We start from the raw sequence: 27,500 nt of genomic DNA, 5'->3' as shown, positions 1-27,500 counted from the left end.
TAATGGATCTGCCAGTCAGGAATCTAGTGAAATAAGGTTTAGGATGACCTAAGCCAGTAGCACTCGAGAGCACAGACAATAACTTTGTCCCACTTGAGGTCCAGTAAGGAAATTTGGATTCCATCCCTTCAGCAAACAAGACTGGTAGACTCTGTGATACTAATCCCTTTGTTAGAAGTCATCCTGCCCAGTGTCTGTAGTTTATCAATGGGGAAATGAGTCCAAGGAGGGAATACACTGGTTTAAGGTCACTGAGGTAGATACTGTGCTAATTCCATCCTCTTCCTTAAGGACAAACTCCAATTTTGTTTGAGTAATCACTTAACATCTAGCCATGAGCTCAGAAAAGGGGCCATGGCTGACCCCAGAGAGAATGAATCATGACAGGTCAAAAGCAGTCACAGTGCACTCATTGCACACAACAATGACTGAGTTAGTCACAGACATGTGACCAACTCTTGCCAATGGACTATTCAGGTAGCCAGCTGGAGAATATTCAGGAACTGCTTTCTTAATTAAAAATAAGAAAGAAGAAAAAGAAATACATGGAAAGAAATAGGCCTGTTCTTCATGGGATACCATAATGTTTTCATATAACATCTAAAACTTCTACAGCACTGCACAACCTTAACATAAAGCCCAAGAAGAAAGATGGCAGACCCTGAGCTCCCCGTGATGTCGTAAAGCTGCAACTCTGGACTAGTTGTTATGTGAGCTGATAATTATGATTAATGTTTAAGTCACTTTTAATTATATTGTCAGTTTCTTGCAATCTAAGCAACATCCTAGTTAATATAATAATAATTCCACAAAAAGTTTGTGGAAGAGCTAGGACCAGAATTCAGATTTCATTATTTTCAAACTAGTGAAGGCCTCAATTTAAAAAAAAAATAGTGAATCAGGAAGTGGTGGTGCACATCTGCAATCCCAGCAACTTGGGAAGCAGAGACAGGACAATCTCCATTGGAGATAAGTTAGTGAGACCCTATGCCAAAAACAAGGCATGGGGGTGCATACCTGTATTCACAGCTACTCGGGAGGCAGAGGAAGAAGGATCTCACAAAGTCAGTGTGAGATCCTATCTGAAAAACAAACTAAAGGCAAAAGGAATGGAGACATGGCTCAAGTAGTAGAGAGCTTGCCTACCAGGTATAAAGCCCTAAGTTCAATCACAGGTGTCGAGAGAGAGAGGGAGAGGGAGAGAGAGGAGAGAACAGACACCAGAACTGTGCATGAGCAGCTGTACCAGTCAGACATCATCTAGGTTATGCTACAGTGAGAAGCAACCCTTGGAATCCCAGCAGCTCACAGAATCAGGGTTCTATTTCTGGCTTGCGTCCTATGTCCCTCAGCACCAGCTGACGTTCTGCTTCAGGGGCTCAGGCTAATGGAAAACTTTTTTTCTGAAAACTTGCTGGTCTTGTGACCAAGAGAAAAAGAGGGGAGCGCAAACCTGACTCTTAAAACTTCTACTCAGCAATGTCCTCTGTCACCTTTGCTCATGTCAGTAACCACTGCATGGTATCCATGAGGAAAGAAAGGAGAATTTCCGTGTATAGACAATTTGGTCTGCATTTAATGCCCCTAAGAAAGGCCACGAAGTCTACAATGACTACTGAATTGTATTGGGAACGTTTAAACGTTAGACTATTTCATCAAACAGGCAACCGCCATGCACATCTATAACAAATTTTCTTCAGAATCTTTTTCACTGTGGTGTTTATTTGCAATGGAATTTTATTCGGTCATACAGAAGAATGAAATTTTGTCATTTGTAGGTAAACGGATGGAACTGGAGGACATCATCTTAAGTGAAGCTAGCCAGGTTCAGAAAGACCAAAGCCACATGTTTTCTCTCATATGTGGAATACAGACCCAATCCAAATATAAGCAATATTATGAAAAACAGGTCACACTAAGGGGAGGTCACCTACGAGAGAGGGAGGGTAAAGGAAGAAAGTTAAGAAGATGAATATGGCTGATGTGTTCCCTATACAAGAATGAATGCAGAATTTTTAAACCTGTTGAAATCACCATAAGAATGGGACTAAGGTAGAAAGGAGAAAAATAGAGGGGATGAACCAATTTGGGTTATAATACATATGTACATGGAAATATCCCTGTATAGCTACCTTAAACAAAGAAAAAAACCTCATTTTTTTTTAAAATGGAGGATAGGAAGTTAAAACAGGTCCTGTCTGGGGGTTGGCAACAGTGGGAGGGGGAGGATATAAGGAAAGGGAACGGGAGGTGAATGTGGTGGAAATATTAAGTACTCATGTATGAAAATGGAAAAATGAGACCTGCTAAAACTATTCCAGGACTGGAGGAAGGGGGATAAAGGAGAATGATGGAGGGGGTGAATTCAACTATGATACATTGTAAGAACTTTTATAAATGTCACAACGTATCCCAGTACAACAATAAAAAAGGCATGAACAAAAGAGTATTTTTATCACAGAATGATAAGTCCATTAAATTTCTTCCTTAAATAGTAAAAGTTCAAATAAATGAATAAATAAAATGCCTTGCTTTCCTAGTCCTACCAATGACAGACACATCACGGATGACTTGTGTATGTCTTCTTGTCCTTTTCTCTGAATATTCCCCTGACTACATTAATGTGTGCACTTACATATGTTGTGCATATGCACTTTTATATATAAGTATACAGATATTTTGGCCTATCAACACAGAATATTTCTTTTTAATTAGTATATAATTTCATTGTGTGTATATACATTATAAATTAGGGTATATACCATAATTTATAATGTATTATAAATACATAATTTAAATCACAATTTTTCTAGGAGTGGACATCTACATGATTCTAACTTTTAGCCATCATGAAAAAATCTGTTCTGGTCATTCTTTCACATATATAGGTCTTTGTATACTCCCTTTTTTTTTTTTTTTCTTGGCTGTACTGGGGTTTGTATTTGGTCGGGAGGCCTTGTCTTTGCTAGGCCGGAACCCTACCACTTGATCCACACTTGCAGCCCTTTTTGCTTTAGTTATTTTTTTAAATAAAGTCTCACATACTTCCCCAGTCTGGCCTGGGTTGTGATCCTCCTGATCTCCACCTCCTGAGTTGCTGGGATTACAGGTATGAGCCACTGAACCCTGCCTGTATTTCCAAAGCAATTTTCTCCAATTGCTGGCAGAAAATGAATGCACATTCCAAATTTCTATAGCTACTTCTAAATAGTCCCCCAAAAAGCTTAAACCAATTACTGGTAGTGAACTGCTGGACCTATTGAATCTCATCCTTTTAAACCTAAAGGGTGTGCTGAGATCCCAATGTGTAGTCAGTAACGAAGAAACAGACGACATCTATAATGGCCCTTCTCTTCAATGAGCCTAGAAGTGGGAGGAGAAAGGAGACACAGAAACTTGCTAAAAATTAAGTCACTGGATTAGCACATGTTGACAGATGTAGAAAGAGAGATGCTAAAGAGACCATAGGGAAGTGAAGACCTTCAGGTGCAGGGATGGAGGAAGCTTTCTGAAAAGGAGAAATGTCACCAGTTGCCACTGGTTGGGAAGGGGCAGCTGAACCCTGCAGGATGACTGCTGCAGGTGAGGCTGATGGCAGCTCTGGGAGGAGGGACAGCTTTTTCTGGGCTGAGTGGTGAAGACTGGCTAGTTTAGCTCTTGACATTAGAGTCACAACCTCTACTGCAGACCAAGGTTTTACATAGCCATCTGTCTCAGGTCACTTACCTGCATGCTGTCTTACAACAGGGGATTAGTTTGAATGGCCACTCTAGAAAAATGAGACTCCAAGAGATCTGCTGTTTTTGTCTAATCCCTAATCTGTAAACTACCACCCATCTCCCCTGTTTCATCCCCTGGGGAAGGTGGGGATGTTAAATCAATCAAGCCCATGCTATATCCAAATCCCTAAGGGGCTTAAATTAAGCCCTTCCCAAACACTGTCACCTTTAGCTTTCACTACAATATTAAAATAGACTAATGGAGGTATCATTAACCTCCCTGTAATCTTGGATTTCCATAGAGAAGGTCAGAACCAACTCTAAGAGTCAATCTAGAACATAGCATTTTGAAATGTGTTGAAATCACCATAAGAAGGGGACTAAGGCAGAAAGGAGAAAAATAGAGGGCATGAACCAATTCAGGTTATAACACATATATACATGGAAATATCACATTAAACTCCCTGTATAGCTATCTTAACCAAAAATGTCTTTTTTCAGAAATGGAGGACAGGAAGATAAAACAGATCCTATTTGGGGGTTAACAGTGCAGAAGGGTGAATGTGGTGGAAATATTACGCTCATGTGTGAAAACGGAAAAATAAGACCTGTTAAAACTATTCCAGGAAGGGGAGGAGATAAAAGAGAATGATAGAGAGGTGAATTCAACTATGATATATTGTAAGAACTTTTGTAAATGTCACCATGTACCCCTAGTACAACCATCATATGATTTTTTTTTTAAAAAAGGTTTTAAAAAAATCTGCTCTGTCTTGGTGGAAATGAACCAGACTCTTCCCCTTTGGGTTAATCAGTGCATTTGCTACCTGTGTCGATGGCAAGCAGTGTCACAGATTATCTGGAACATCAAAGATGACATGCCTTCTTCCTGCCTGCAGTCATCTTGAGCCCTCGGTTTTCCTGAAAAAGCAATGTTTACACATCTCCAGGCAGTGGGAATTTGCTGTTGTTTTCCTGTGCCCTTGGACTTCTAAAGTCCATACTCTAAATTAGGCCTCAAAAATATTTCTGATTAAAAATTTATATAGCTCATGACAGCCTCTTTCTAGAACAGAATCCTTAACTAATTCATGTTCACTTGCCCTGCAGTTTTCTATTTATAATATCTTACAATTTCTGTGTATTTGTATTATAAATTATTAAATGACGTCGAGGTTTTTATTTTGATGAGAGAATATTTGATGAATTTGACAGTGTAATTACTTCAGATCCTGCTCTGGATTGCTGAGAAAATATTTAATTTTATTTACCTCGATGAATAATTAAAGCATGCAAGTGGTGGGCTCCCTTGCTGTGCCTTCTAGCTTCATACTTCTGTTTGCTTTTTGCTAATTAAAATAGTGATGCTTGTATGCATAGCAGTTTAGAGGAAGACATTACCAGCGGTGATGGGAGGAGACTGGGGGATAAAACATTAGAAAAATAAAAATAAGAGAAGAAGGAGGGAGGTGATGAAAACTTGGTGTGTTTTATTTCACCGATCTCTTGCAAATATATGGGGATAGAAGAGCAACTTTTAAGAACTTCTCTTTTTTATATTTTTTGGTAGTACTGGGGTTTGAACTCAGAGCCTACACCTTGAGCCACTCCACCAGCTTTTTCTTGTGATGGGTTTTTTTAAGAAAGGGTCTCACAAACTATTTGCCTAGGCTGCTTCAAACCACAATCCTCCTGATCTCTGCCTCCTGAGTAGCTAGGATTACAGGCATGAGCCACCAGTGTCTGGCTTGAGAACTTCTTATTCACGACCTCCTCCACTCACACAGCAGAAATGATTCATCAAAAGAGCAAGTGGCTTTGGGAACACACAACACCACCAGAAAGATAAGACCACTAAATGATAAGGAACTGTCACAGACGCTGCCCAACAAGGTCCAGAGATTACATCTTTGTTTCATTTCCATTTGGTTATCATAAAACCCTGTAAGCTTGGCTCAAAGCAATCTCAATATTCTTACCTGATGAGAAAGTTGAGATTGAACTTGAAAGTTGACCAGTCCTACCACATGTACAAGTATGAAGACACGTGTATTGTGATACCTCATCCACTAGGATTAAGGATTCAAGGAGCAACTTTTTCTCACCATCTGAGCTTAAATCAAGCCCCAATATAAAATATCCTTCAGTATATTTTAACCAATAAAATTGATTACATACATACATATATGCTAAACTATGGTGGCACCAATAGAAATACTACTAACTGTAGGTCTGCAGTAGCCCCAAATTCAAAGTTTAATCAGGGTGATGATGCAAAAGTTACTGTTCCCTCAAGACCTAGATTTCTTATCCAAAATTAGCTTTGGCAATCCATGTCTAGTTATAAACGTTTAATGAGAGAATACAGACAGGGAACTCAGTAAGCCCTAACTATTCCTATATTTAAATATAGTACCAGGGAGCATCAGCCACCTCTTAGCCATCTTTCTATCCCCAGCCCTAAACATAACATCTGGCATCTTGTCAAAGCTCATTTCAAGTTTATTCAATAAATGAACTGAATGGATGGTTGGTTGGCTTTTGGCTACTCTGTGACCAGACTGAAAGCTCCTAATTGCATCCTAAGGGTCCCTGAGGGCAGGACAGTACCTGGATCCATCCCTGTATGCTTGAACGCAGGTGATGCCTTAACAACAACAACAAAAATGCCTGCTGATTTTTACTACACTGGAACACTCTGTATCATTCATATACACTGAATCAGCTTTGGCCAGCTTGCCCAAGGCAGGGGCTATAAAAACCCTGGAAGTGTGGAGGCTACCTTAGCTTAAAAAAATAATAAATAAATAAACCAGGGCATTGTTTGGGACCAGAGTCCCTGGTGAGTGGAGGTCTTTTCCAATCAAAGGTCCAGTCGCTGGTGTGTGTTCCACAACCCCCTGGGGTCCGGCTTTCAATGTGTGGTGGAGCCACTGGAGGGGAGGGTGAGGTCACCTCCCAGACTAGATCGATTAGCTGCTCCATCTGCCTCTCTGCAAACAAGCAACGCAGTTCCCCATTGGATGAAAATGTCACCCATGGTAACGGATCCTCTCAGCTGGCATCTGACCACAGGACCCTCTGGGAGAAAATAATCAGATCCTTAAAAGCCGTCAGTCCACACCGGGCTAAATGCAAAACAAAAAACTAAATGTCTGTTCTCATCTCCTCCCTCCCTTCTCCACTCTGAGTCCTAGGAGACAGCCCCAGAGGAGCAAGGATTATTTGCAAGCTGCACTTTCACAGAGGGGGTCTGGTGGCCCCGGGGAAGGTTGCTTGTACTAAGTACAACCTCTGAGCACTGTAACTCAGAGATGTCCCTCTCTGCTTGTAACAGTTCTGAAGTTATAGCAAATACATTCAACCCCACCTTAGCCACTCCAAGTTCCAATTCTTTCCTTTAATATCTCCCTCCCTCTCTCCTTTTGTTACCCCACCTCTTTCACCTCTGATGACTCCTCCAGATTTTGTTTCTCTGGCCTGAAGATTCTTCCTCATCCTCTTCTCCCCGATAACTCCTCCTTTTTTTAGGATCTACCATCAATATCTTTGCCTCTAGAGATGGTGACCTGAACACTCTTCCAACTAACACAGCCCTGATACTTTTCCCCCTCATGCTCTGTGCTTTCTCTCTCATATTTGGCTGTGTGTCCTGCCAGAGAGCACAGAAAGAGTAAGAATTCTTACTCAAGTAGACTATTATATCCTCAGTATCCAGCACAGTGCTTGGTCCATGGCAGATGCTCGATAACTATTTATTATGTAACTATGTATTATGTAACTAAACAAACATTGCCAGGTGCAATGCAATCTGCAAGGCTTCTGGACATTATCAGATTCTACATGTGCCCATGTCGTGAGCTTTTTGTCAATTTCCCGTTACTGAACTAGCCTAAATAAAAAATAAAGGAATTTGTCAGAAGGGAAGCTTATCAAGCATAAGCAATATCTTTGGGGACCAGGACAATCCTGGAATTCCTTTTGTTTCTTCCTTTCTCCCTCCACTCTTCCGGTCCTCCACCTCGCATCCCTACTAGTCACTGATATCAGCTTCATCTCTCAAATTGTATAAGTAGCTCTAGGATCACATTCTATCACTTTGTGATCAAAATATAAACTAATATTTCCTCCCCTATTTGTAGCTATGAAATCTTAGAGAAGAATTCCACTGGCCTGACCATGGTTACATGCCTATTCCTGGGCCAATCATTATGTCCAAAAAGAAAGAACACTATAAAAGGCCCAGCACAGATCAGGTATATATCCCAAGAGTGAGGCAGGGAGAGTAGCAGGCAGGACCAGATCTATTATCCCCCAGATGGATTTAAGGAGAATTGTGCTCACATAAACAACAGCCATGGAGGCATGGAATAGACTCCACTTCTCAAGATTCAAAAGAAATCAGAGTGGACCCAAGAGAAATAACAGAAAAAAACCTAAGAGAATTCAACGACCACACCTTTGGGTTCATTAAGCTTCTGGAGGAATTGAGGTTTAGTAACATAAACTTTGGCCCTATTTTCTATTGATCACACATCTGTCTCAGGAATGCGTACACCATCTTCCAGTCATACTAAAGGACCAGAGGATGGAGACCCAGAGGTCTAATCCAGCCCTCATCTTTTCTCATCATATGTGGTACATCCATTTCCTGTCTCTCCCCAGGTGAGTTCATCTTACAAGTCATTGCCAATCTAATCTTTCTAGAATCACATTTTCTTCTGTCATATTCCCATTCAAAAAGCACTAAATCTCCTCTTCTCCATTCACTTACACTTTAGGTCTGGATTTCCATCCCATTAACAATTTGATTTCATCCTATCCTAAAGCATTTACCATCTAAAAGTTCCAGTCTCTGCCTACAACACAGCACACATCATCTCATTGAAGCCTATAAAACAGCTACTATTTTAACCTTTCCAGACAACCAACTGTGTACCCAACACTAACCATTTTCCGTGTGTACCCAATTTAACCTCATTTATCCACATTAGCTTTTGATGGACTCCTCTTTCAGTTGATTACACTGAAACTCAGGTTATACATTTCCCATGGCCAAACTAGAAATTAAGCCACTGTCTGACTCTAAAACCTGATCTCTTCCTTCTAGGCTATGCTGTCTCCTAACTCAATCTTCTGTGCTTCTGTGGTCCACTTGGTCTGTCAACCCTATCATTGACCTTCCTGCTCATTTCCCTCTTCAGGAAGAAATATCTTCCACGTTGCAGTCTCACTGATACAGAGATGTCTGATGCATCATTATACTTCAAGCAGAGTATCTTTCTTTCTTTCTACATAAACTTCTCTGCCTCATAACCCATTCCCTCCATATCCTGTTCTGTCTTATATGAGCTATTCCTGTAATAGGGGACAATAAATGGGGCACCACAAAACACAAAATGTATTATCTACATGAATGGCTATCAACTGTAGGCACTTTGATTGCCTCAGGGAACATTCAGCCATGTCTGGAGAGATTTCCAGCCATCACAACCCAGGGCAGCTTACTGGCACCCAAAAGGTTGAGGCCCCAGCTGCTGCAACACATGGCACAAATACAGCTCCCTACAACAAAGAATTTCTGATCCAAAATGTACATAGTGCCGTATTTCAGAAGCCCTGATCCACAGGCGTAACATAAACTTAAAATTGCTACTAGACACCTTAACTCTTCATTTCAGAGCCTGAGTTGTGCATCTTAATCTTGGATTCAGGAGATCCATGAGGCCTCATGCCTTTTTAAGCCAACAGACACTCCCTCATTCTGTGGTGGGTCCTTCCATGAACCTAGCAGGCTACCAAGAGATACATGAAGTAAACCTGGTGCCAGTGGCTCATACCTATAATCCTTGCTATTTGGAAGGCTGAGATTGGGATCATTATGGTTCAAAGCCAGTCAAGACAAAAAGTTCACAAGGCCCCCTCTCAACCAGTAGCTGGGTGTAGTGACATGCACCTGTCATCTTAAGCAACTTGAGAGGCTGAGATTGGGAGGGTTCTGGTCCCAAGCTTGACCACAAAAAAATTTATGAGACACCACCCCCCAATCTCAACTGACAAAAGCTGGACATGGTGGCATGCATCCCAGCATCTATGGGAAGCATAATGGAAGATCGTGGTCCAGGCAGACCTCGCTGAAAGTGAGACCCTATCTCCAAAACAACCAGAGCAAAAAGAACTAGAGACATGGCTCAAGCAATAGAGCAACTGCTGCGAGAGAGAGATGCCACTTCTAAGATTCTGTCCTAAGGGAATCATGAAAAATGTGCCAAGAATCTACCTACAAAAAGCTCACTTTTAGCCAGATATGGTGACAGATGCCTATAAGCAACCACTCAGGAGGATCCCAGGTTCAGGGCCAGCCTGAACTAATTGAAAAGTCCTGTCTAAAAACAGTAACAACAAAAGCTCACTTTACCATTATTTGTGGATATGAAAAGTTGAAAACCTTAACTGTCCAGTGATAATCAACAGGTTGAATAAATTAAAATACAATGACTTAGCATGCAGACATTAAAATCACCTTGATGATATAGAAAAACAGGGTACAAAACAGTCAATAGCGTGTGATACTTTTTTAAAGACACACTCACAAATCTGCATACACACACACCCCTCTGTGTGTTATACATGTCTTTTTGTCCCAGTTACATCTTTTCTGGTAAGTTATACTACAACATTAATGAAGGTAGGAATATCAATATATGTAAAAATGTATGTATACATTCGCAAAACAATGCATGAGCAAGGAAGAATTCTGGAAGGGCATATAACTGAAGTATTAGTGCTGCTAGCTAAGGGGATTAGAGGAGACTTTTTTCCTATTTTAGCTTCTTTTTCTCCAGTTTTTCAGGTCTTTCTAATAGGAGCATCTATAATATTTACAATAAGAGGGTTTTAATTAAAAATAATAAAAGAAAGTTTATCCCAATAATTAAGCCCAATTTCTGATCATACTACAATTTTTAATCATTACAGTGACCTAAGCTAAACTATACTTTCAAAACTGATATCAATTTTCCTTAAATTTCAGTATATTTTAAATTTGGTACATATTAAATTCAGTATATACAGGGCTCCCAATACCTGTCCAGTGGCATCCTAAATGATGGGGAGTTGCAATGAAGATGTAACATGTAAGATTCCTTTCCTTACATTACTTGTGGCCCATGTAATATAAAACTAGATGAAAAGAAGCAGAATAACTTAAGGCCACTATGGTAAAGGGCTAAATCATAACAGAGCTGGTGACTATATAGAGACTCAGAGAAGGAAATTATGTATTGAAGGGGTTAGGAAAATCTTCACACACAAAACAGACAGCATGGCAAAAAACAAAAGAGCTTCAGCATCAAAGGCAGGAGGATAGGAATGAAGGAGGTGAGTTTTAGAGACAATAAGAAGCCAGCTTGGCTCTCACAATGAGCTCGTGTTGAAGCCTGCAGATAGTGAGGACAATTTAGAGAGAATCCTAAATGCTGGGGTCAGGAATTTGGAAACTAATGTGCTTATTTTAAAAAAAGTAAATCTCTAGATCTGAACATAACAAAGAGATGTAACGCCAGCTAATTGGGAGGGGGAGGTAGAAGCAGCAGGGGCATTGTGGTCCAAAGCCTTTTGGGCAAAAGCACAAGACCTCATTTGAAAAACAAACTAAAAAGCAAAAAGGACAAGGGTGCATGGCTCAAGTGGTAGAGAATTCCCTGAGTTCAATCCCCAGTACCACCAAAACTGTAAACAAATTTAGTTTCAAATAGGAAGGTGGTAACAAATCAAGCATTAACCATCTAGAAACCATCTAAAAGCAATAAGCAAATACAAGCAAGAGGAACATAATCAGCTCTTTTAAACAAGCCCAAACCTACTCTAAAAACATGGTTTTAGAAAAGGAGTAATGGTAACCCTTTCAGTAGAAAAGCAGCTTCATGGATCCCAAGGAAGTGGCAGGAGATGAGTGGGCTCAAGGAGAAGTCACTCATGCTGCGAACGGTGGCTGAAATTTGGATGAAACCCCAGCCTCACCAAAGTGGGAGTTCTGTAATGAGTGAAATTCATTATCTTAAACTTTGGGCTATGACGTGTAATTGTTAACCTCTGCTGCTTTGGTTCAAGGTTCCCTTCAATAAAATATATTGTTTGCTATCAAGGCCGATGTGGATGAGAGACGGAGCATGGGCCCTACCTTTCAGGTTGTATTAATACACCAAAATCGATAACATGCCGTTGCTTTCAGAAGCAGTAATAAAACACCCTAAAATATTCCCAGAATACATCTATAAATTATTCGTTCAATGTACTTATGTTAAAAAGGTTGTCAGTTACAATGCTCTCCAAGACTTTAAAATTACAAGCCATCATATTTGTATTTGATAAAACTCTTGCTGTTTGGGGTCAGAGGAGGTTATGCTGTGGGAAGAAAATCATTATTTTCCCTAATAAATAAATTACTTACCTATATTTCATGTATCACTCAGGCCAGCCAGTATTGAAGGCTTAAATAATAAATAACAAATAGTTCCATTCATTTATTAATCATGATGCATCACTTCTGTGTGAGTCTGTGTGTGTGCACACGCATGTGCGTGTGTGTCTTGAGGGTATGAATTTTCTTTTAGACTCTTGTGGGTAACAGATTCAGTAGTCATCTGAAAACAGGATCCAAAGTCATGCCTCTATGAGCACTTTCCCAGGTTAAGGAAATCACCCAGTGATAAGAGATCTTTCCACATGGCCAGTGCCTGATGGCGAGGACTGTGCTGAGTAACACGCTTGCAAGACATAGTTACATCTAATGGATTTAACCTGAGATTTACTAAAGAGCTTTACCCCTTATAACTGAAGGATCACTGAGGCAGATAGAATACTAGGGAGAAAGAAAAAGAAAATAGGAAAATCAGACAGACCCTTTCCAAAACCATCTTCTTTTACTTAGTAAAAGATAAAAGGAAGTTAGTCATATTTGTTTGGTCAATTTCTGTCACCACAAGTCTTAATTAATTAACTGATCCCACTACTATATCATCCTCCATCCACCATATTGCCACAAAACAATCCTCACCATTACCTATAGGGTCTCCTTTTATTTGAAGCAAGCAGGAGCAGGTCCACCCAGGATTTCCAAGGTATATATTGCACTATACTTCATGCCCCAAGGAACACCTGGACCAGGAAAACAGCTGGATTTTGCACTGAACCCCTGTTGGCACCGGGCCAGAGCAAAAGCAATCAGGCCTGCAGTGACTCCTGAAGCAGATGGGTCCCCTCAGTTTATCCTTCCCTTCTCCACACACCCTGGGCAAGCCCAGGGCTTGGAGCTCTGAGGACACACACATATATTTCAAAGGACACAAGTCTAGGGACTATGTCTGGATCATAAGTTGCACATTTTTTTTCTGCATTATTTAGCTTCAGGGTAAAAGATCTTTCACATCTGAAAATACATATAAAAAATCTGCCTGTTGCAGTGACCTGGCTTAATTGGGCTCTAGAATACCAGCTGGAAGAATCAAGTTCTGCCCACTGTTGAGGGTCTGTTTTGTGCCCTGGGTAAATGACTCCTCCTTCTTTGGTCTCTTCTTTATGTGACCCTCACCACCAAACAGCAACATGTACCAGGGCACAGCAGGCTGTCACACCATTAGCCTTATTTAAAGAACAGGGTCAGCTCCTCGCTGTGAACAGATTTTCCTGTGTGGAAGCACGTTCATGTTTATCTTTCAAGTTCCAGCAACAAACTCAGGATTGACCACACGTGCCACACAGCTGCTGCAGTGCCTGATTTATGAACAAATCTGCATATAATTGCGTTGACTTCTTTTTTCTTGGTTGATTTTTTCTCTTTAAATAAAATGGTTTAGTCCAGTCTGCATAAAGCCCCAATTCTAAAGTCATATAATTTTATGGCCAAGGGGTGGGGTAGAATTGTGGGGAGTTCTTTTGTATGGCACCTGAACTCATTAAAATCCTAAATTCCATAATTTTACACTACCATGTGCCACAACTGAACAGCCTAATTGCTTACCATCTTTATGAGAACCACAAATGGGGCAGGAAAACCAAGAAACAGGTGGGAAGGCCACACTGGGATTTGGGACCAAGCTCTGTCAAGAGATGGTGACCAGAATAGAACTGGGTGACTTTGTATTATAAGAGACTTGATTCTATCAAAGTCTAATGTTGCCAAAAGTCAGTAATGGAGCAAAGATATGTGTCAAAATAAACAGATTCCTATTAACAATAGCCAAGTGATGGAAACAATCCAGATGCCCTACAAATGATGAATGGATCAAAAAAATGTGATACACATACACAATGGAGTTTTAGTCAGCCATCAGAAATAATGACATGTTGTTTGAAGGTAAATGGATTCAACTGGAGGACATCATGTTAAGTGAAGTAAGCCAGGCTCAGAAAGATAAAGACCACATGCTTTCTCTCATATGTAGAAGATCGATCCAAAAGATGAATATATACCCAAAATAAATATGATCATATACAAACTCATATGTAGAACATGTTTGTAACAGTGGAACTACATACTCTTTGGAACTTGGAAAAGAGAATGATAGAGCACCAACAATACTGTAAAACATAACATGTGTGAAGGTGGAGGATATAAGAATATATATTGAAAGCTGTTGAAAAATGGGAGGTAGAAGGGAAAGGCATAAGGGAGAGTAGTGGAAGGGGTTGAACAGACCAATAACCTCTGTGAGTAAAGTATACTCACAGTAGGGATACTTTGAGAAATCCCTTTGAACACCAACTTAAGTATTAATAACAGAAGACAAGACTGTAAAATAGTACAATGGGGAGGGGGATACTTGTGGAAGAGGAGAAAATGAATGAAGGAGATTCAGGTGAGGGAATATAGTTGATGGAGTTCATATAAACTAAATAGAACAAAGAAACTTCTTGCAATTGCTTGAAGTAGAGTGGGGATGAAGTCACGGGAAAGACATGGTGGAGGTGATTAGCCAATGTACAATATAAGCCTATTTGTAATTGTCACAATGAATGCCCCCTCCATAATAAATATATCTTAATAAAAAATTAAAAAATAAAGAGATTCCTGACACTAGATATTTTCTTGTGGTGACCATATAGCTATTGTTGTATTTAAGATTGAGCACTATGGAAGGAGGAAATAATTGGTGATTGACAATCTTACCTCTGCCTATGCATTACAGGTTCTTGGACACAAAGATTGGGTCTTAAAAATTAACCACCCATACCAAAAGCGTTGTTTGGATCAAGCTTCCCTGGTCCCTTCTGATGGGCTTTGGTGATTTGGGAGTCAAGGATATTAAAATTCTTACCATTTAATTCTACAGGTTTGATCACCTTGCTTTTCTCACAAAGGAATCCAACCCCTCTGGAGAAAGTGTTATAGTCTGGTGATTGTGAGGAGCCCAGAGACATGCAATAAGGAAGAAGCTTCCAGCATACTCTCTTTGCTTACTTACTAATTGATAGCAAAGACAAGAGCAACAAAGCCCCAGTTGTCAGATCCCATTCTCAAGTCCAAACCACCAAGCTACCTGTTTCTTTTGCTTAAAATGATCACGTTTCAAGGTTCCACAATTAATCCAAGCCTCACTCCTGAAAACTAAGGGTGTCAGTATTAGACCATAGCCTAGACAACATGAGATAGGAGAAGACCAAGTTGTTGAGGTCCAGAAATCCACTAAATTGAAAGGGGCTGAGACATAGCAAAGGATCAGGGAAGCTGAAAATTCATGAAGTAAACACGAATGCTGAATGGAGATGATGGAAGGAAGAAAGGAAGGTGAAGGGGAGAAGGGAGACAAGAAGGGAAGGAAGAAAGGGGAAGAGAAGGGAAGAAGGGAGAGAAGAGAAGAGAAAGGAAGGGAAGGGAAGATAGAAGGGAAGGAAAGGGAGAGGGAGGGGAAGACAGAAGGAAGAGGAAGGCAGAAGGGAGGGAGGGGAAGGCAGAAGGGAAGGGAAGGCAGAAGGGAAGGGAAGACAGAAAGGAAGGGAAGGGAATACCGAAGGGAAGAGCGAAGGGAAGGGAGGGGAGGTAAGGAAGGAAGGGATGGAGGAAAGAGAAGGAGAGAAGGGAACGAGGAAGGGAAGTAAGAAAGGGAAGGAGGAAAGGGAAGGAAGGAATGGAAGGAATGAAGGGAGGGGGAAAAGGGAAGGAATGAAGGAAGGGGGGAAAGGGAAGGAGTGAAGGGAAGGGGAAATGGGGAGGGGGGAAAAGGGAAGGAAGGAAGGGAAGGAGGAAAAAGAAGGAGTAAAGGGAAGGAGGGAATAGAGGGAGAAGGGAAGTCAAGTCAGGTGATAAGGCCTGATCTCAGGGAAGAGAGATAGGAATGGTAAAGGAGAAACCCTGGATACCTTGAAAGTGATCACAATCAGATGTTGTTGAGAACACAGCTACTGAGTACTGTCCTAACTAAAGGACAAAGAAGACATACCAGAAATTTGGTAAGGTCTAGAATTATGAACAAGCCCTTATTACCCAAAGGAATGTTCCAGAAACAGCTCCTAGATGTGGCCAAGGCTTTGGTCACTAGGCCATATTTCCAGTAAGCACCACCAATTTAAGAAATTTGCACAACAATCTTCTCTCGGAACCAGAAGGCCAAGTTATTCCAGCTTAATCATCTGCAGAGGGCCTGGATGTCACACAGAGAACTTGGAGTCTTGTGTTAGGAACTCGCTGACAGAAGTGGAGGCCAGAGAGAGGATCTCTGTGTTCTGAGAAAGAACACTAGACAAGGATTCCTGTGCCTAGCTTTGCGAATTCCAAAATCAGGCCCAAAATACCAAATTCTTTTTTTGTTCATTCCTCTCCCCCACTTTCTTTTCATTGTTCTTAGAATCTGTTTGCAGCTTCCTTTCCTCACAAGTCCCCAACATTCCTCACACTAACCAGCTCACAACTGCTTACATTCCTGTCCAGTACTAAACATTTTTGCAATCATTGTGTCATCCAATCCTAATGACAGCCTGCCAAGACAGACACCATAATTATTTCCATTTAGCAGGTGAGGAAACTGAGGTTCAACAAAACTACATTAAATTCAATTTTGCCTTCTGGATGCTGGTATTTCACAGCTGGTCCTCTGCCTTCCTTGCTTGCCCTTTGTCCATATGGATCTGGTTCCTAAAAGCTGTGGTTTTCTCTTCAGCCTGCCAGGTTTCTATGTACCAGCTGCTAGCTCAACCCTTGTCCTGCTCTGCATAATCCTAATGAATATGCAAATACTTCATAAACTATAACCATAAAATGTGAAGTCTCATTTGTGTACATGCATGTGTATGTGTTATACCTATTTCTGCCTCTTTCTTTTTCTCACCTTGCCTCCTATGCCAACCCCCACCCATTTGTAATATGCTTTGAAGCTCTCTATCCTAGTTTAGAAAGGACCTGAGGCCACTTCTGTATTACACCAGGAGTGATGGTGCTGCCTTGTTGATAGAAATCTGTAGGAAACATCCTGGTGTCCTATGGCTTGCTCATTTGCCCCTATGTCCCTCTTGATGGTTCCCACTTCTGTCAAATTAGTCTCCTGTGCACTCCTTTAAATCTTAAAAATAGCCTTCCCTATCATACCTCCATGGTACCGACAAAATTTCCATTGGGTCTAAGAAAAACAACCACAGATCTGAGCACTTACTATGTTCCTGACACTGGAGTAAGCATCTTAAGTGCATGATCTCATTTAATCCTCACTGTCTCTGCAAGACGTATAGAAATGTCATCTCCATTTGGTGGATGGTAGGACAAGGTTAAGAACGCACTGAAAAGCTCACGGGCCAGCGTGAAAAGTAAATCATGCCTTATGTGTCTCCAAGCTCTTAGCTACAAGCTATACCCCATAATACATGAGATGATTGTTTTTTAACTTTATTCTCTGAAACAAATGAAGATTTTCTAATCCTTCCAGATTCACCAGGCATCTCCTGTAATTCCCAAAAGATTCTGGACTCCCCGTCAAGTGTGTTCTTCCAGTGGGGAACTACACATAGAGAGCAGTCTGTGCCCATTTTTGCCCACCTGGTGGCTTTGCTTAATGTCACCAAGTAAAGGAACTACTCCCCATTCACCAAGCCTATACAAAGCTCCTGTCAGAGATCAAGAATTGGGAGGAAAAGGTCAGTACAGCAGCAGGGTGGGGACTGACTACAAGCTGATCTTCCACATAAAAGACAAGTCACATCATAGGACTTTTTTAATCCAGTTAACAGGACACATCTCCCGAGACTTAGGAACCCAAGGTCTAGAACCCAGTATCTCCCTTTCTCAACTCTTGGGCCCCTTTCAGAGTTCTTGCTCAAACTGTATGTTCTACTAGAAGCAAAATGCAGTTGAATAAATCCACTCACGTTAGAGAAATGGCATATGGCCATGTGCACATAAGCATGTTTACATCGATCCTGATAACACTTGAGTAGGTATTCTGACATCTAATATCCTAGATGAAAATTCCTGCTTCACTCATTTTTAACCCCTCTAATTCTCAGTTTCCATAATTGTCTTGAGTATCAAATGAAATTATGTGAGTTAATAATTTAGTCAAGTGCCTAAGTCAGTGTTTTTCAGACATTAGTGTATATCAGAATCACCTGAAGTTCTTTTTAAAACACAAATGGGTGTCAGGTGTGATGGCACATGCCTATAATTCCAGCTACACGGGAGGTATAGGTACAAGAATCACATTTTGAGGCTGGCCCTGGGTAAAAAAGTGCAAGACCCTATCTGAAAAATAACTGAAGCAAAAAGGGCTGGGGGAGTGGCTCAAGTGGTAGAGTGCTCGCCTAGCAAGCATGAGACCCTGAGTTCAAATCCCAGAATCAACAAAAAAATTAATTAAAATTAAAAAATTAAATACAAGTGGTTGGGCCCCACCCCAGGAGTTTCTGATTCTGAAGAACTGGAATGAGGCCCAGGGCTAAGAAATTCCCAAGTGATGGAGATGCTTCTAGCTCTGAGGTCACACATTGAGACCACTGGACCAGAAAGTCACACAATTTATCACGCAGGCCCAGCACATGCAAAAGTGGTAAAGGGCAGCAGTAATAATTACACCACCTGGAGCCAGAATCTCAGAACAGGTGACTGCCTCCTACTACCTTCTTATTCCGCACAGGTATAGTCACATGGCTGTTTGCTCAGAAGTGACAATAAGGGAAGTTGGTGACTGGGCAAACACCGACTGGCCTCCACAGGTAGATGAGAATCTAGTTGCCAAATCAAAAATAAATAAAAAATATATACAGAAAGTCAAGGAGTGACCATGGATGGGAAACCTAAATTTCCCCACCTTTTCAACTACAGCCAAAGTGGAGGAAGTACAGGAATAAAAAGGCAGAGAGGAGAGAATGGAGGTAAAGAGCATCTTTCTCCACTCTGAGGGGCACTGGGGCTCAGGACAGAGTCCCACATGAAGGGTCACCTCCCTGGATTGGCATTTGTGCCTCACTGTCCCTGTAGATCCCAGTAGCAGGAAGGGCAGAGTCTCAGTCAAGGTCAAGAGGTTGTTCCTATTACACAATTTTTTTTTCCTCTCTTTTGGAGAAAGGAACTCAGAAAATGCATGAATACATAGAAAAAGAAAGGGATGGAGGGAGGTAAGTTAGTGAACAGTGTCACCACGTTTGATATGCTTTAATTCAAAATACATCTTAGGACTGTACCTTCCAGATAGCACAGCGTTGAACACGGATTAGGACAATCGTGTTTTATAAAATCAACAAGGGGAAGAAAGAATTTTGGAACTGTGAAATGCACTCTTTCATGATGCCCAAGCCTGTCTCCTCCCACTGGCAGTTTAACCATGGCAACAACTTCCACATTTCACCATTTAAGGGACCATGAAGCCTCTGACTGAGGAATGGCTCGTTTCCTGGTTTCCTTTATTACAATTCCTCCTAATTTAAAATTTATAATGAATGCGAACAATAATCAGTTTGTAAATACTGGTTTTAAGTTCACTAGAGCTTTGCTGAGATATTCCTTGTAGGTAACAAAATCTGTGCCTCATTACTCTCTCATTAGCAAGATAGAAATAAAGATGCAAAGAAAAAAAAGGAAGAAAGAGAAGAAAAAAAAAAATACCACCCTCTCCAAAGATATAGCTGGAGTCTAATTGCCTGCAAGGAATTCTTAATAATGTTTACTAATGCCTTTTCAGCTTTGCCAGTTTTATAATGCTCATTCCAGATTCCAAGTGTGACGTCTGTGGTCCCTGCTGTGATCTTAGCTGGGAATTTAGACACTTCTGAAAGGGGTTTTGCAGAGTTTTTTGCCCCATCTTATGTCCCTGGACGCAATCACATCCACTTGGCTTTGGAAAGCAAATTTGAAGCTCCCTCAGTTTTTTTTTTTTTTTTAAATTAAATCTCTAAGTGGACAAGGCCTGCCATTTACCTAAACAAAATGCAACACCATCTCAACCTGGCTCACAGGGAGCAAAAGTCACAGGAACGAAGACTAAAGGGCCAGGCATTGCCAAAGGCTAAAGGGCCTTCCCCACCCCTCTTATTTCCCCAACACTCTGCTTAGGGTAGATTACTCTCCTATCTGAAATGTAGATCCTTTGTTGGTAATTCTCCTTGGTGTTCTAGATATCGGAAAACATTTTACAGAAATGAAGAATCTGTACCCAGTATTAGGTTCTAGAATCTTACTAGTGTTAAGACAGAAACCTGCACGAGAACTCAGTAAGAAACTGCGGTGGCTTGAGGTGGAGGGGTTGTTGTGGACAACAAGTGTTACTTGTTGTCCTTGCAAACACACCACAAGTTGCTTAGGAAGTAGATTTAGAAAATGAGTCATTTGGCCCTTGCAGGAAGACCTTTGCATGTTAAGAGACCAGCTCCATGGAGGCTGGACTTCTCATTCTTTCCCAGTCTAGCCCCCCACTTTCTAAGTCACCTTTCTGCCTCTCTTCTGTCCTCCAAAACGGCCTAGCAAGCCCACGTAGTTGGGGCTGAGTTTTCTAAGCCCACATAGTTGGGGCTGAGTTTTGAGTCTTTCACTTTACCAGTGGGGTTTGAGGAGAAGCAAATTTGGAATGGATTTACTTCCCTTTCTTTATGCTGGTCATCCTTTCCCTTAATTTTAAAGTGAGGAGGAGGAAGAGGAGGGGATCCCTAACTCCATTGAACTCCCCTGCAACTCTAAGGTTTAAAACAGCACTTTTGTAGCAGTTTGCTGTTGATTACACAGAGAAACCAAGCAGAGAACAAGTTTCCCAACACGCTTCACAAAAAAAAGATAAAAGAAGTCATCTTTTCAAAATCACCAAGCCAAAATCAGGCAATGTGCCAGATCTAGGCCCATTTCCTAAACAGGCCAAGACTCCAACAGGCAAGCAAATGTCCGCCTAACCTAGGACAGTAGAAGAGACTTGGGCTGGGTTCAGGGCTCGGATTCTGCCATCATCTGCTGTGTGAGCTTACACAAGGCGCTTACCCTTTCTGAGCTTCATTTTGGTATCTAAAAAACAAGTTTAACCTGACAGTAAGTAAGTTACAATGCTCGGGTTTTTTTTTTCTTTTATTCATATGTGCATACAATGTTTGGGTCATTTCTCCCCCTTCCCCCTTCCCCCCTCCCCCATCCCCTCCCTCTCCCCTCCACCCCCTCACTACCAGGCAGAAACTATTTTGCCCTTATCTCTAATTTTGTTGTAGAGAGAGTATAAGCAATAATAGGAAGGAACAAGGGGTTTTGCTGGTTGAGATAAGGATAGCTATACAGGGAGTTGACTCACATTGATTTCCTGTGCGTGGGTGTTACCTTCTAGGTTAATTCTTTTTGATCTCACCTTTTCTCTAGCTCCTGGTTCCCTTCTCCTATTGGCCTCTGTCGCTTTAACCCTGGCTCTGTCACTTACTGTGATGTAAATTATTTAGCCAGAGGACACCTCAATTTCCTGACTTTTGAACCAGCAATAACTATACTACTGACCACTCAGGGAGGGCCATTTTGAGGATTAAAAGAAAAATGGTACAGGTGCAAAGGACCTAAAATAATACTTGGATCACATCATAGATACTCGGTGCCCCTGCTGTTAAATGTACTGACTATAACTCACTGAAACCAACAGATGTAGGAAGGATAAATCAGTTACCTGAACTGACTCCGTATGAAAGCTTCCATGATGGCCAGATGTCAGTCTCAGCACCGACTCAGTCCTCCAGTGACACAGACTCCTGACCCCTGCCTCTGAGAAGAGGCAGTTTTACAACTCTTCTTTGACATCCACGGATATCAAAGTATAGTTTCAAGGTACCCAACCACTCATAGCAAATGCCAACTCCCGCCCCGGCATAGCTGGTCCTCTCCCAGGGCAGTCTCCAGCGCTGAGCTAGCCTTTACAGTTCATTAGCTGTATAACCTTGACCACGTAAGTCGTTCAACTTCTTGACCAATGTCCTTTTCTGGGGAAAAATAACCAAAGTGCAACTTCAGTATCTTGCACTGTTCTAGAGATAAGCAAATAGTAAAAAGTCACAGGTCAGGTTTACTGGGAGACTACTATTTAGCAGGCACTGACCTACTGTTTTACATATGGTTTCAGCTAAATAATCCTCATAAAAATCCTGAGATAAAAAGAGAGTAGCATTGTCACTTGTCATTTGCTCAGACCTTGGAGCCATTATTAAGTCTTTTACAATCCACTAATCCACGAGCAAATCTTTTTTTCCTCCACCCTCAAAAAACTGCCAGATGTGGCGGCACAAGTCTGTGGCACTTGGGGGCCTGAGGCAGGAGGATGCCAGTTCAAGGGATACATAGCCAGCCCCTGCCTTTAAAAAACTCCAGGTGCTGGTGGCTCACAACTAGAAACCTAGCTACTTGGGAGGCTGAGATTAGGAGGATCAAGGTTCAAGACCAGCCCTGGGGAAAAAAAAAAAATAGTTGGGGAGACCCCATCTCAACAGAAGAAAACTGGACATGGTGGCATGTACCTGTCATCCTAGCAGTGACAGGAAGCATAAAATAGGAGAATGGGATTCTAGGCTAGCCTTGGCAAAAGACTCTATCTTCAAAATGACCAAAGTAAAAAGGGATGGAGACACCGCTCAGGTTGTAGAGCACCTGCCCAGCAAACACGAAGACCTGAGTTCCAGCCCTAGTACTGCCAATAAACAACAATGAAAAAAAATGCAGATGCCTTCTCACTAGTGCTACCTCCATTACCCTAGTCCCCCAAGCTGCCTGGACCATTGCAGTAGACTGCTAACTAGCATCCTTGACCCTGGTCCCATCTATTTCCCACCAGCAGCCAGAGCCATCATTTTAAAAAGATACATCCAGTCACCTCTTTCCTGTCAAAACCCTCCAAGGATTGTCCATCACACAGAGGAAAAAAAATCTCATTTTAACCAGAGCCTACAGGTGTTCCTCTGTTAACATCAGCAGGATCCAGGTTAAGAGTTCAAGTTAAGGTCCACACATTGCATTCTAAATTTTTTTACAGCTTTAAATCAAGATAATAAACGGGTTTTAAAATATTTTGTTTACCCAGTTGATAAAGACATGAAATGGTGAATTATAAAAATGTGTGTAAATACATGGATTTTTAAATGACAAGAGTTTTTAATACTAAAATGTTGGCAAATTATCAGGCTATTTAATCTTGTGTTCATTACTATGCATGTTTGGGTGTTCTGTTGATGGCCAGCAATGTTCAGATAAATGATAAAGTAAGTATGTTGCTATTTATAAATTATTATGCATTCATTTCATAAAATTTTTCTTACCTTAATTTTAGCAATATTAATAATTACACTATTATAAGCAGGATTTTCATATAATTTGTTATATGACAGTAGTGCTCTAAATGTTACAAAGGTAGTTTTTTTGAAAGTTCTGACTACATGAATCAATTTTCATTAAAGATTTTAATTAATGTAACTTAGAAAACCAAAACACCTGAAATTGCTTTTTATTCTTGTAAAAATGCCATTTTTTATTCTAAATATTCAAATTAGCTACTAAAGTTAAAAGACAGAAGGTTGACTATTAATGAATGCCAGTATTTTAAATCGAATTATTTAAAGAAAGCTTAAATTTACTTTTTAAATTTTTAATTAACTTAAATACTTTTATAAAAGTCAACCTATTCATAATCCTAGCTTGAAAGCTCATCCAGCTACCAATGTAAAGACTCAGTCCCACACTTTGTGCTTTTTACACTAGATAAATACAGGGAAAAAACACATAAACAACTTAAGGTTGATGTGAGGTTTTTACTGTTGCCCAATGCTTCTCAGACACTAGGCAACTAAGTTCATGAAGACTTACAGAACCACACTTTGATAGCTGAAGAGAAACAGCAAGAAAATAAATGGTTGACATTACTAGAAAATAACACCTCATTACACAAAGCTCTTGATACCTGCGATATGAGTGGAAGAATTCATCAAATTAAATTGTCTTTCTTTTTCCCTAATATTTCATCTACTCAAATCTTTCCCACACTCTGTGTCCCAGGTCAGCAGCAGGACGGCCATCAATCAGTTCTTGTAACTCTCGGATGTCATGACCTTTTGTTTTGAGGACACAAGGCAAAAGAATGGAGCATCATTCCTTTGGAGCCTGAACAGCATTAGTCACCAAAGCGTGTGTTTAGTCCTATGGCTTGCTTTGTGTTAGCACAGGGCACAGAGTCACACGCAATAGAGGTCATGAATTTGTTAATGAAGCTATGTCTCTTGTGATTAGGACCCTCTCGTGCTCTTGCCAGAGTCAGAGGTTAATCCTGTCTACACCATGCTATGTGATCTGGCTCCTGGTACCTCTCCATCCCATCTCCTGTCACTCTCCTCTCTCATGTCAATTCAACGACATTTGTCTTCTTGCAGTTCCTTCACTATAGAAGCCATCTTAAGCACTATAAGGGACTTGCTGTCTCCTCTGTCTGGAATGTCCTCTAAATACTGATGTGACTCACAGTCTCAGGACTTCATGACTCTCCTTAAAGGCCACCTTGTCAAAGAGACCCCCACCACCAGGTTATCTAAGATAGCATTTTAACTACTTGCTATTTCCTATATCCTAGTTTTATTTCCTTCTTCATACCACTTATCTATCTGGCATTAAATATATTTGTTACTGCCTGCTTTTCCTACTACAAAGTCCCATTTTTGTTCACAAAATGCAATATAGTACAACCTCAATAAACACTTAGTGTGCAGGAAACATACACCATTTGTTCCCCCTCCCTTTTTTCTACTGCTCTATGATCTGCTTGCTTTGGATGTGTGTCTGGGATTGGAGGTATTTTCAGATGGAATTACTTAATCACAATGGAGAAGGAGTACTTGTAGTTTCAGACTTGAGAACAGCAGAGATAAACCAGGTATAGATCTGACCTGTTCATCTCCAAATGACAGAGAGGTGACAGAAGTGACTAATATCAGCTCATAGTTATGGTAAGAGAATAAATGACAATGGCTGGAACTTCTAAGACCATTGGCTTTTGCATGTGATCCACACTCACCATGGGATCCAGCTCACTGATTCTCTGCATCCTCTCCACCTTTTCCAAGCCACTCTGCTGTCAGAACATTGGGGTCAGCCTCCTTGCTGTCCACATTCCCTCTCTTTTTTTCTACCACTTATTGGAACATTGACTGCAAGTTGAGAACTGCTGTTAGTACTTGCTGTGTTCTGCCTCATTTAACCTTTACACCAACCTGCCAAGAAACTACCATGATTGTCCACATTTTATAGATGAGAAAGGAAGAAGAGACTCTGAGATTTTTTTTAAAGTTGATCAAGTGGCAAAACCAGTTTTCCAATACAATTTTATTTCTCTCTGAACCACTACATCTTCTGCCTCTTCAAATCCATTAAGACACTTCAGATGAAACAATGTTCACTGGGCACCTTCTACTGGAATGCCATGGTGGGTTCTCTGGGGGACCCAAGAATAGTAAGATGGAGTCCATGTCTTTAAGTTGCTTTACTCTAAAAGGAGCAGCCCAATTCTCATATACCAAACCAAGAACACAAACTATGGTACATGAGTTCTGGACAACCTAAATAGCATGGACACTAAGTGCTCTAGAAATATGGGAAAAGAAAAAAACAACTTTGGACTTGACCCTGAAAGATATGACAATACAATACTGTTTTCTGTCTACAGAGATGCACATATAGATGTTTCCATCCACTTGTGTATTTGCTGCACAACGTGTGTTGATATCTATGTGCCTGGAACTATGCTGGGTGCTTTGCAGGAGAAAGTTAAATGCTCAGGGGGTGAAGCAGACCTGGGCTCCAAAGATCCCATTAGGAAAAAATGCATTCAGCATTCTTTCTTCACTGTCTGGAATGGAAGAACATTGTGTATTCAGGAACCACTAAGTGGGCCCTAGAGAGCTTCCATCCAGTACCAGTCAGATTTCAGTAGAGGCTCTACCCTGTAACTCTTCTAGTGAGGAAAACCCGAGTCCTCAAAGGAGTGGGTTTCAGTCTTGGCTTTAGCATACGTGCCCAGTGTTCTTGGGCAAATGCTTAACCTCTCTGTTTTCATCAATTGTAAAGTATAGAGAATAATCCTTACTTTGTAGGATTATAGTGAGTAGTAGATAAGAACTTTTAAAATACTGGCATATGCTTGGAGCCTTAAAACTAATAGTTTTATTACTTTGTTTTCCTCAGAATAAAGTTTCTGTCTTCTAAAGAGTTACCATGTGATTTTTTTCTTAAACTATAACTTGACTGCGTTCTCCCACTCCTGCTGCGTGATTTCCCCTCTTTAGCTACATTGCCAAGGTCATCTCTCTTCAACTCTGTCCCAAAGCATCCTCCAGCTCTCTCCTAGCCCCAGAGCTCCAGCTTCCCTACTGTGGGTAAGAATCTACTAAGTGTCTTAGCCTTATTTAAGCTCCTGTTTAAAATTATCAAAACAAGGCAAGTCCCAGCTTTCTCCAGTAATGATGGGCACCTCATTGGGATAAGTGACTTGGCCATCAAGTTTATTATTTACCCATTTGGGAACTGGATTATTGCTTCATAGAACTGTGCTATATAGTACTATTATCATTTTGTTACATTGCATAGAGGGAAAAAAAACTAAAGATCTTACCTTTTTGAGCATGGCTCTCCAGCATTGTCCTTTGGATAGCTGGGTACTTCAGGAAACTGACTTCTCCACCATATTTCCCAGTATCAAATATCTTGAAAGATAGAAGGTCATTTCTGCTTGCCATCCTCTCCTTTACAGAGCACTGATCCGCAAAGGATAGTTTAATCTCCATCTAACATGCAATTTCAAATCCCCCAGAAAATTGTGCTAGGTTTTATGGCAAAATTTGCCTTTCCAAAATCATCATGTGCCTTGTGTTCCTTTATTTGATATGTTTTTTCCAGGTATTCTGTGTAAGAACTGAATTTCCTTATAGCCTGGCATGATTGCTTAGAAGGGTACTTATGGAAATTACTCTTTCCTACCTGTTAAAAATGCCAGCACTGCCCCTGAAACATGCATTCGTTTGTGTTAATGGATCCTGTCTGTAATAACGCAATTGCCCCAAAAGGTATCTAGGGCAAGAAAGAGCAGATAGGAGCCCAAGTTGTGCAAGGTGGTTGGTGGTCACGGTGCTTCTGTATTCTACTTTAGCATAGTTTTGAAGTCTTTAAAAAGCTCTTACCCTGAGAGGGGCAGTAGGGTCAGTTTCATTTGTATTTTAGTATTAATTAATGGATCAGGTCTGATTGTCTTCTGCAAGAAAAAAACAAGTAGCACTAATGGGAACGCAGAGACACAAAGACAGATGCTCAGCTGTACG

At 40.9% G+C, this 27,500-nt stretch overlaps 1 long non-coding RNA gene across 1 annotated transcript in view; it reads right to left on the bottom strand.

The window, feature by feature from the left end:
* Positions 1-22,101, bottom strand: part of LOC141418219 (uncharacterized) — an 87,766-nt gene extending 65,665 nt beyond the window's left edge. Inside the window, exon 1 of the long non-coding RNA XR_012442902.1 lies at positions 21,827-22,101. This is a non-coding gene — a long non-coding RNA (uncharacterized lncRNA). The remainder of the gene's footprint in view (positions 1-21,826) is intronic.
* Positions 22,102-27,500: the final 5,399 nt, after the last annotated feature.

Source organism: Castor canadensis, chromosome 16 (assembly GCF_047511655.1).
Source record: "Castor canadensis chromosome 16, mCasCan1.hap1v2, whole genome shotgun sequence".
Lineage (NCBI taxonomy): Eukaryota > Metazoa > Chordata > Mammalia > Rodentia > Castoridae > Castor > Castor canadensis.
Note: the sequence above shows the minus strand (reverse complement) of the source record. Positions and strands in the feature narration are given on the sequence as shown.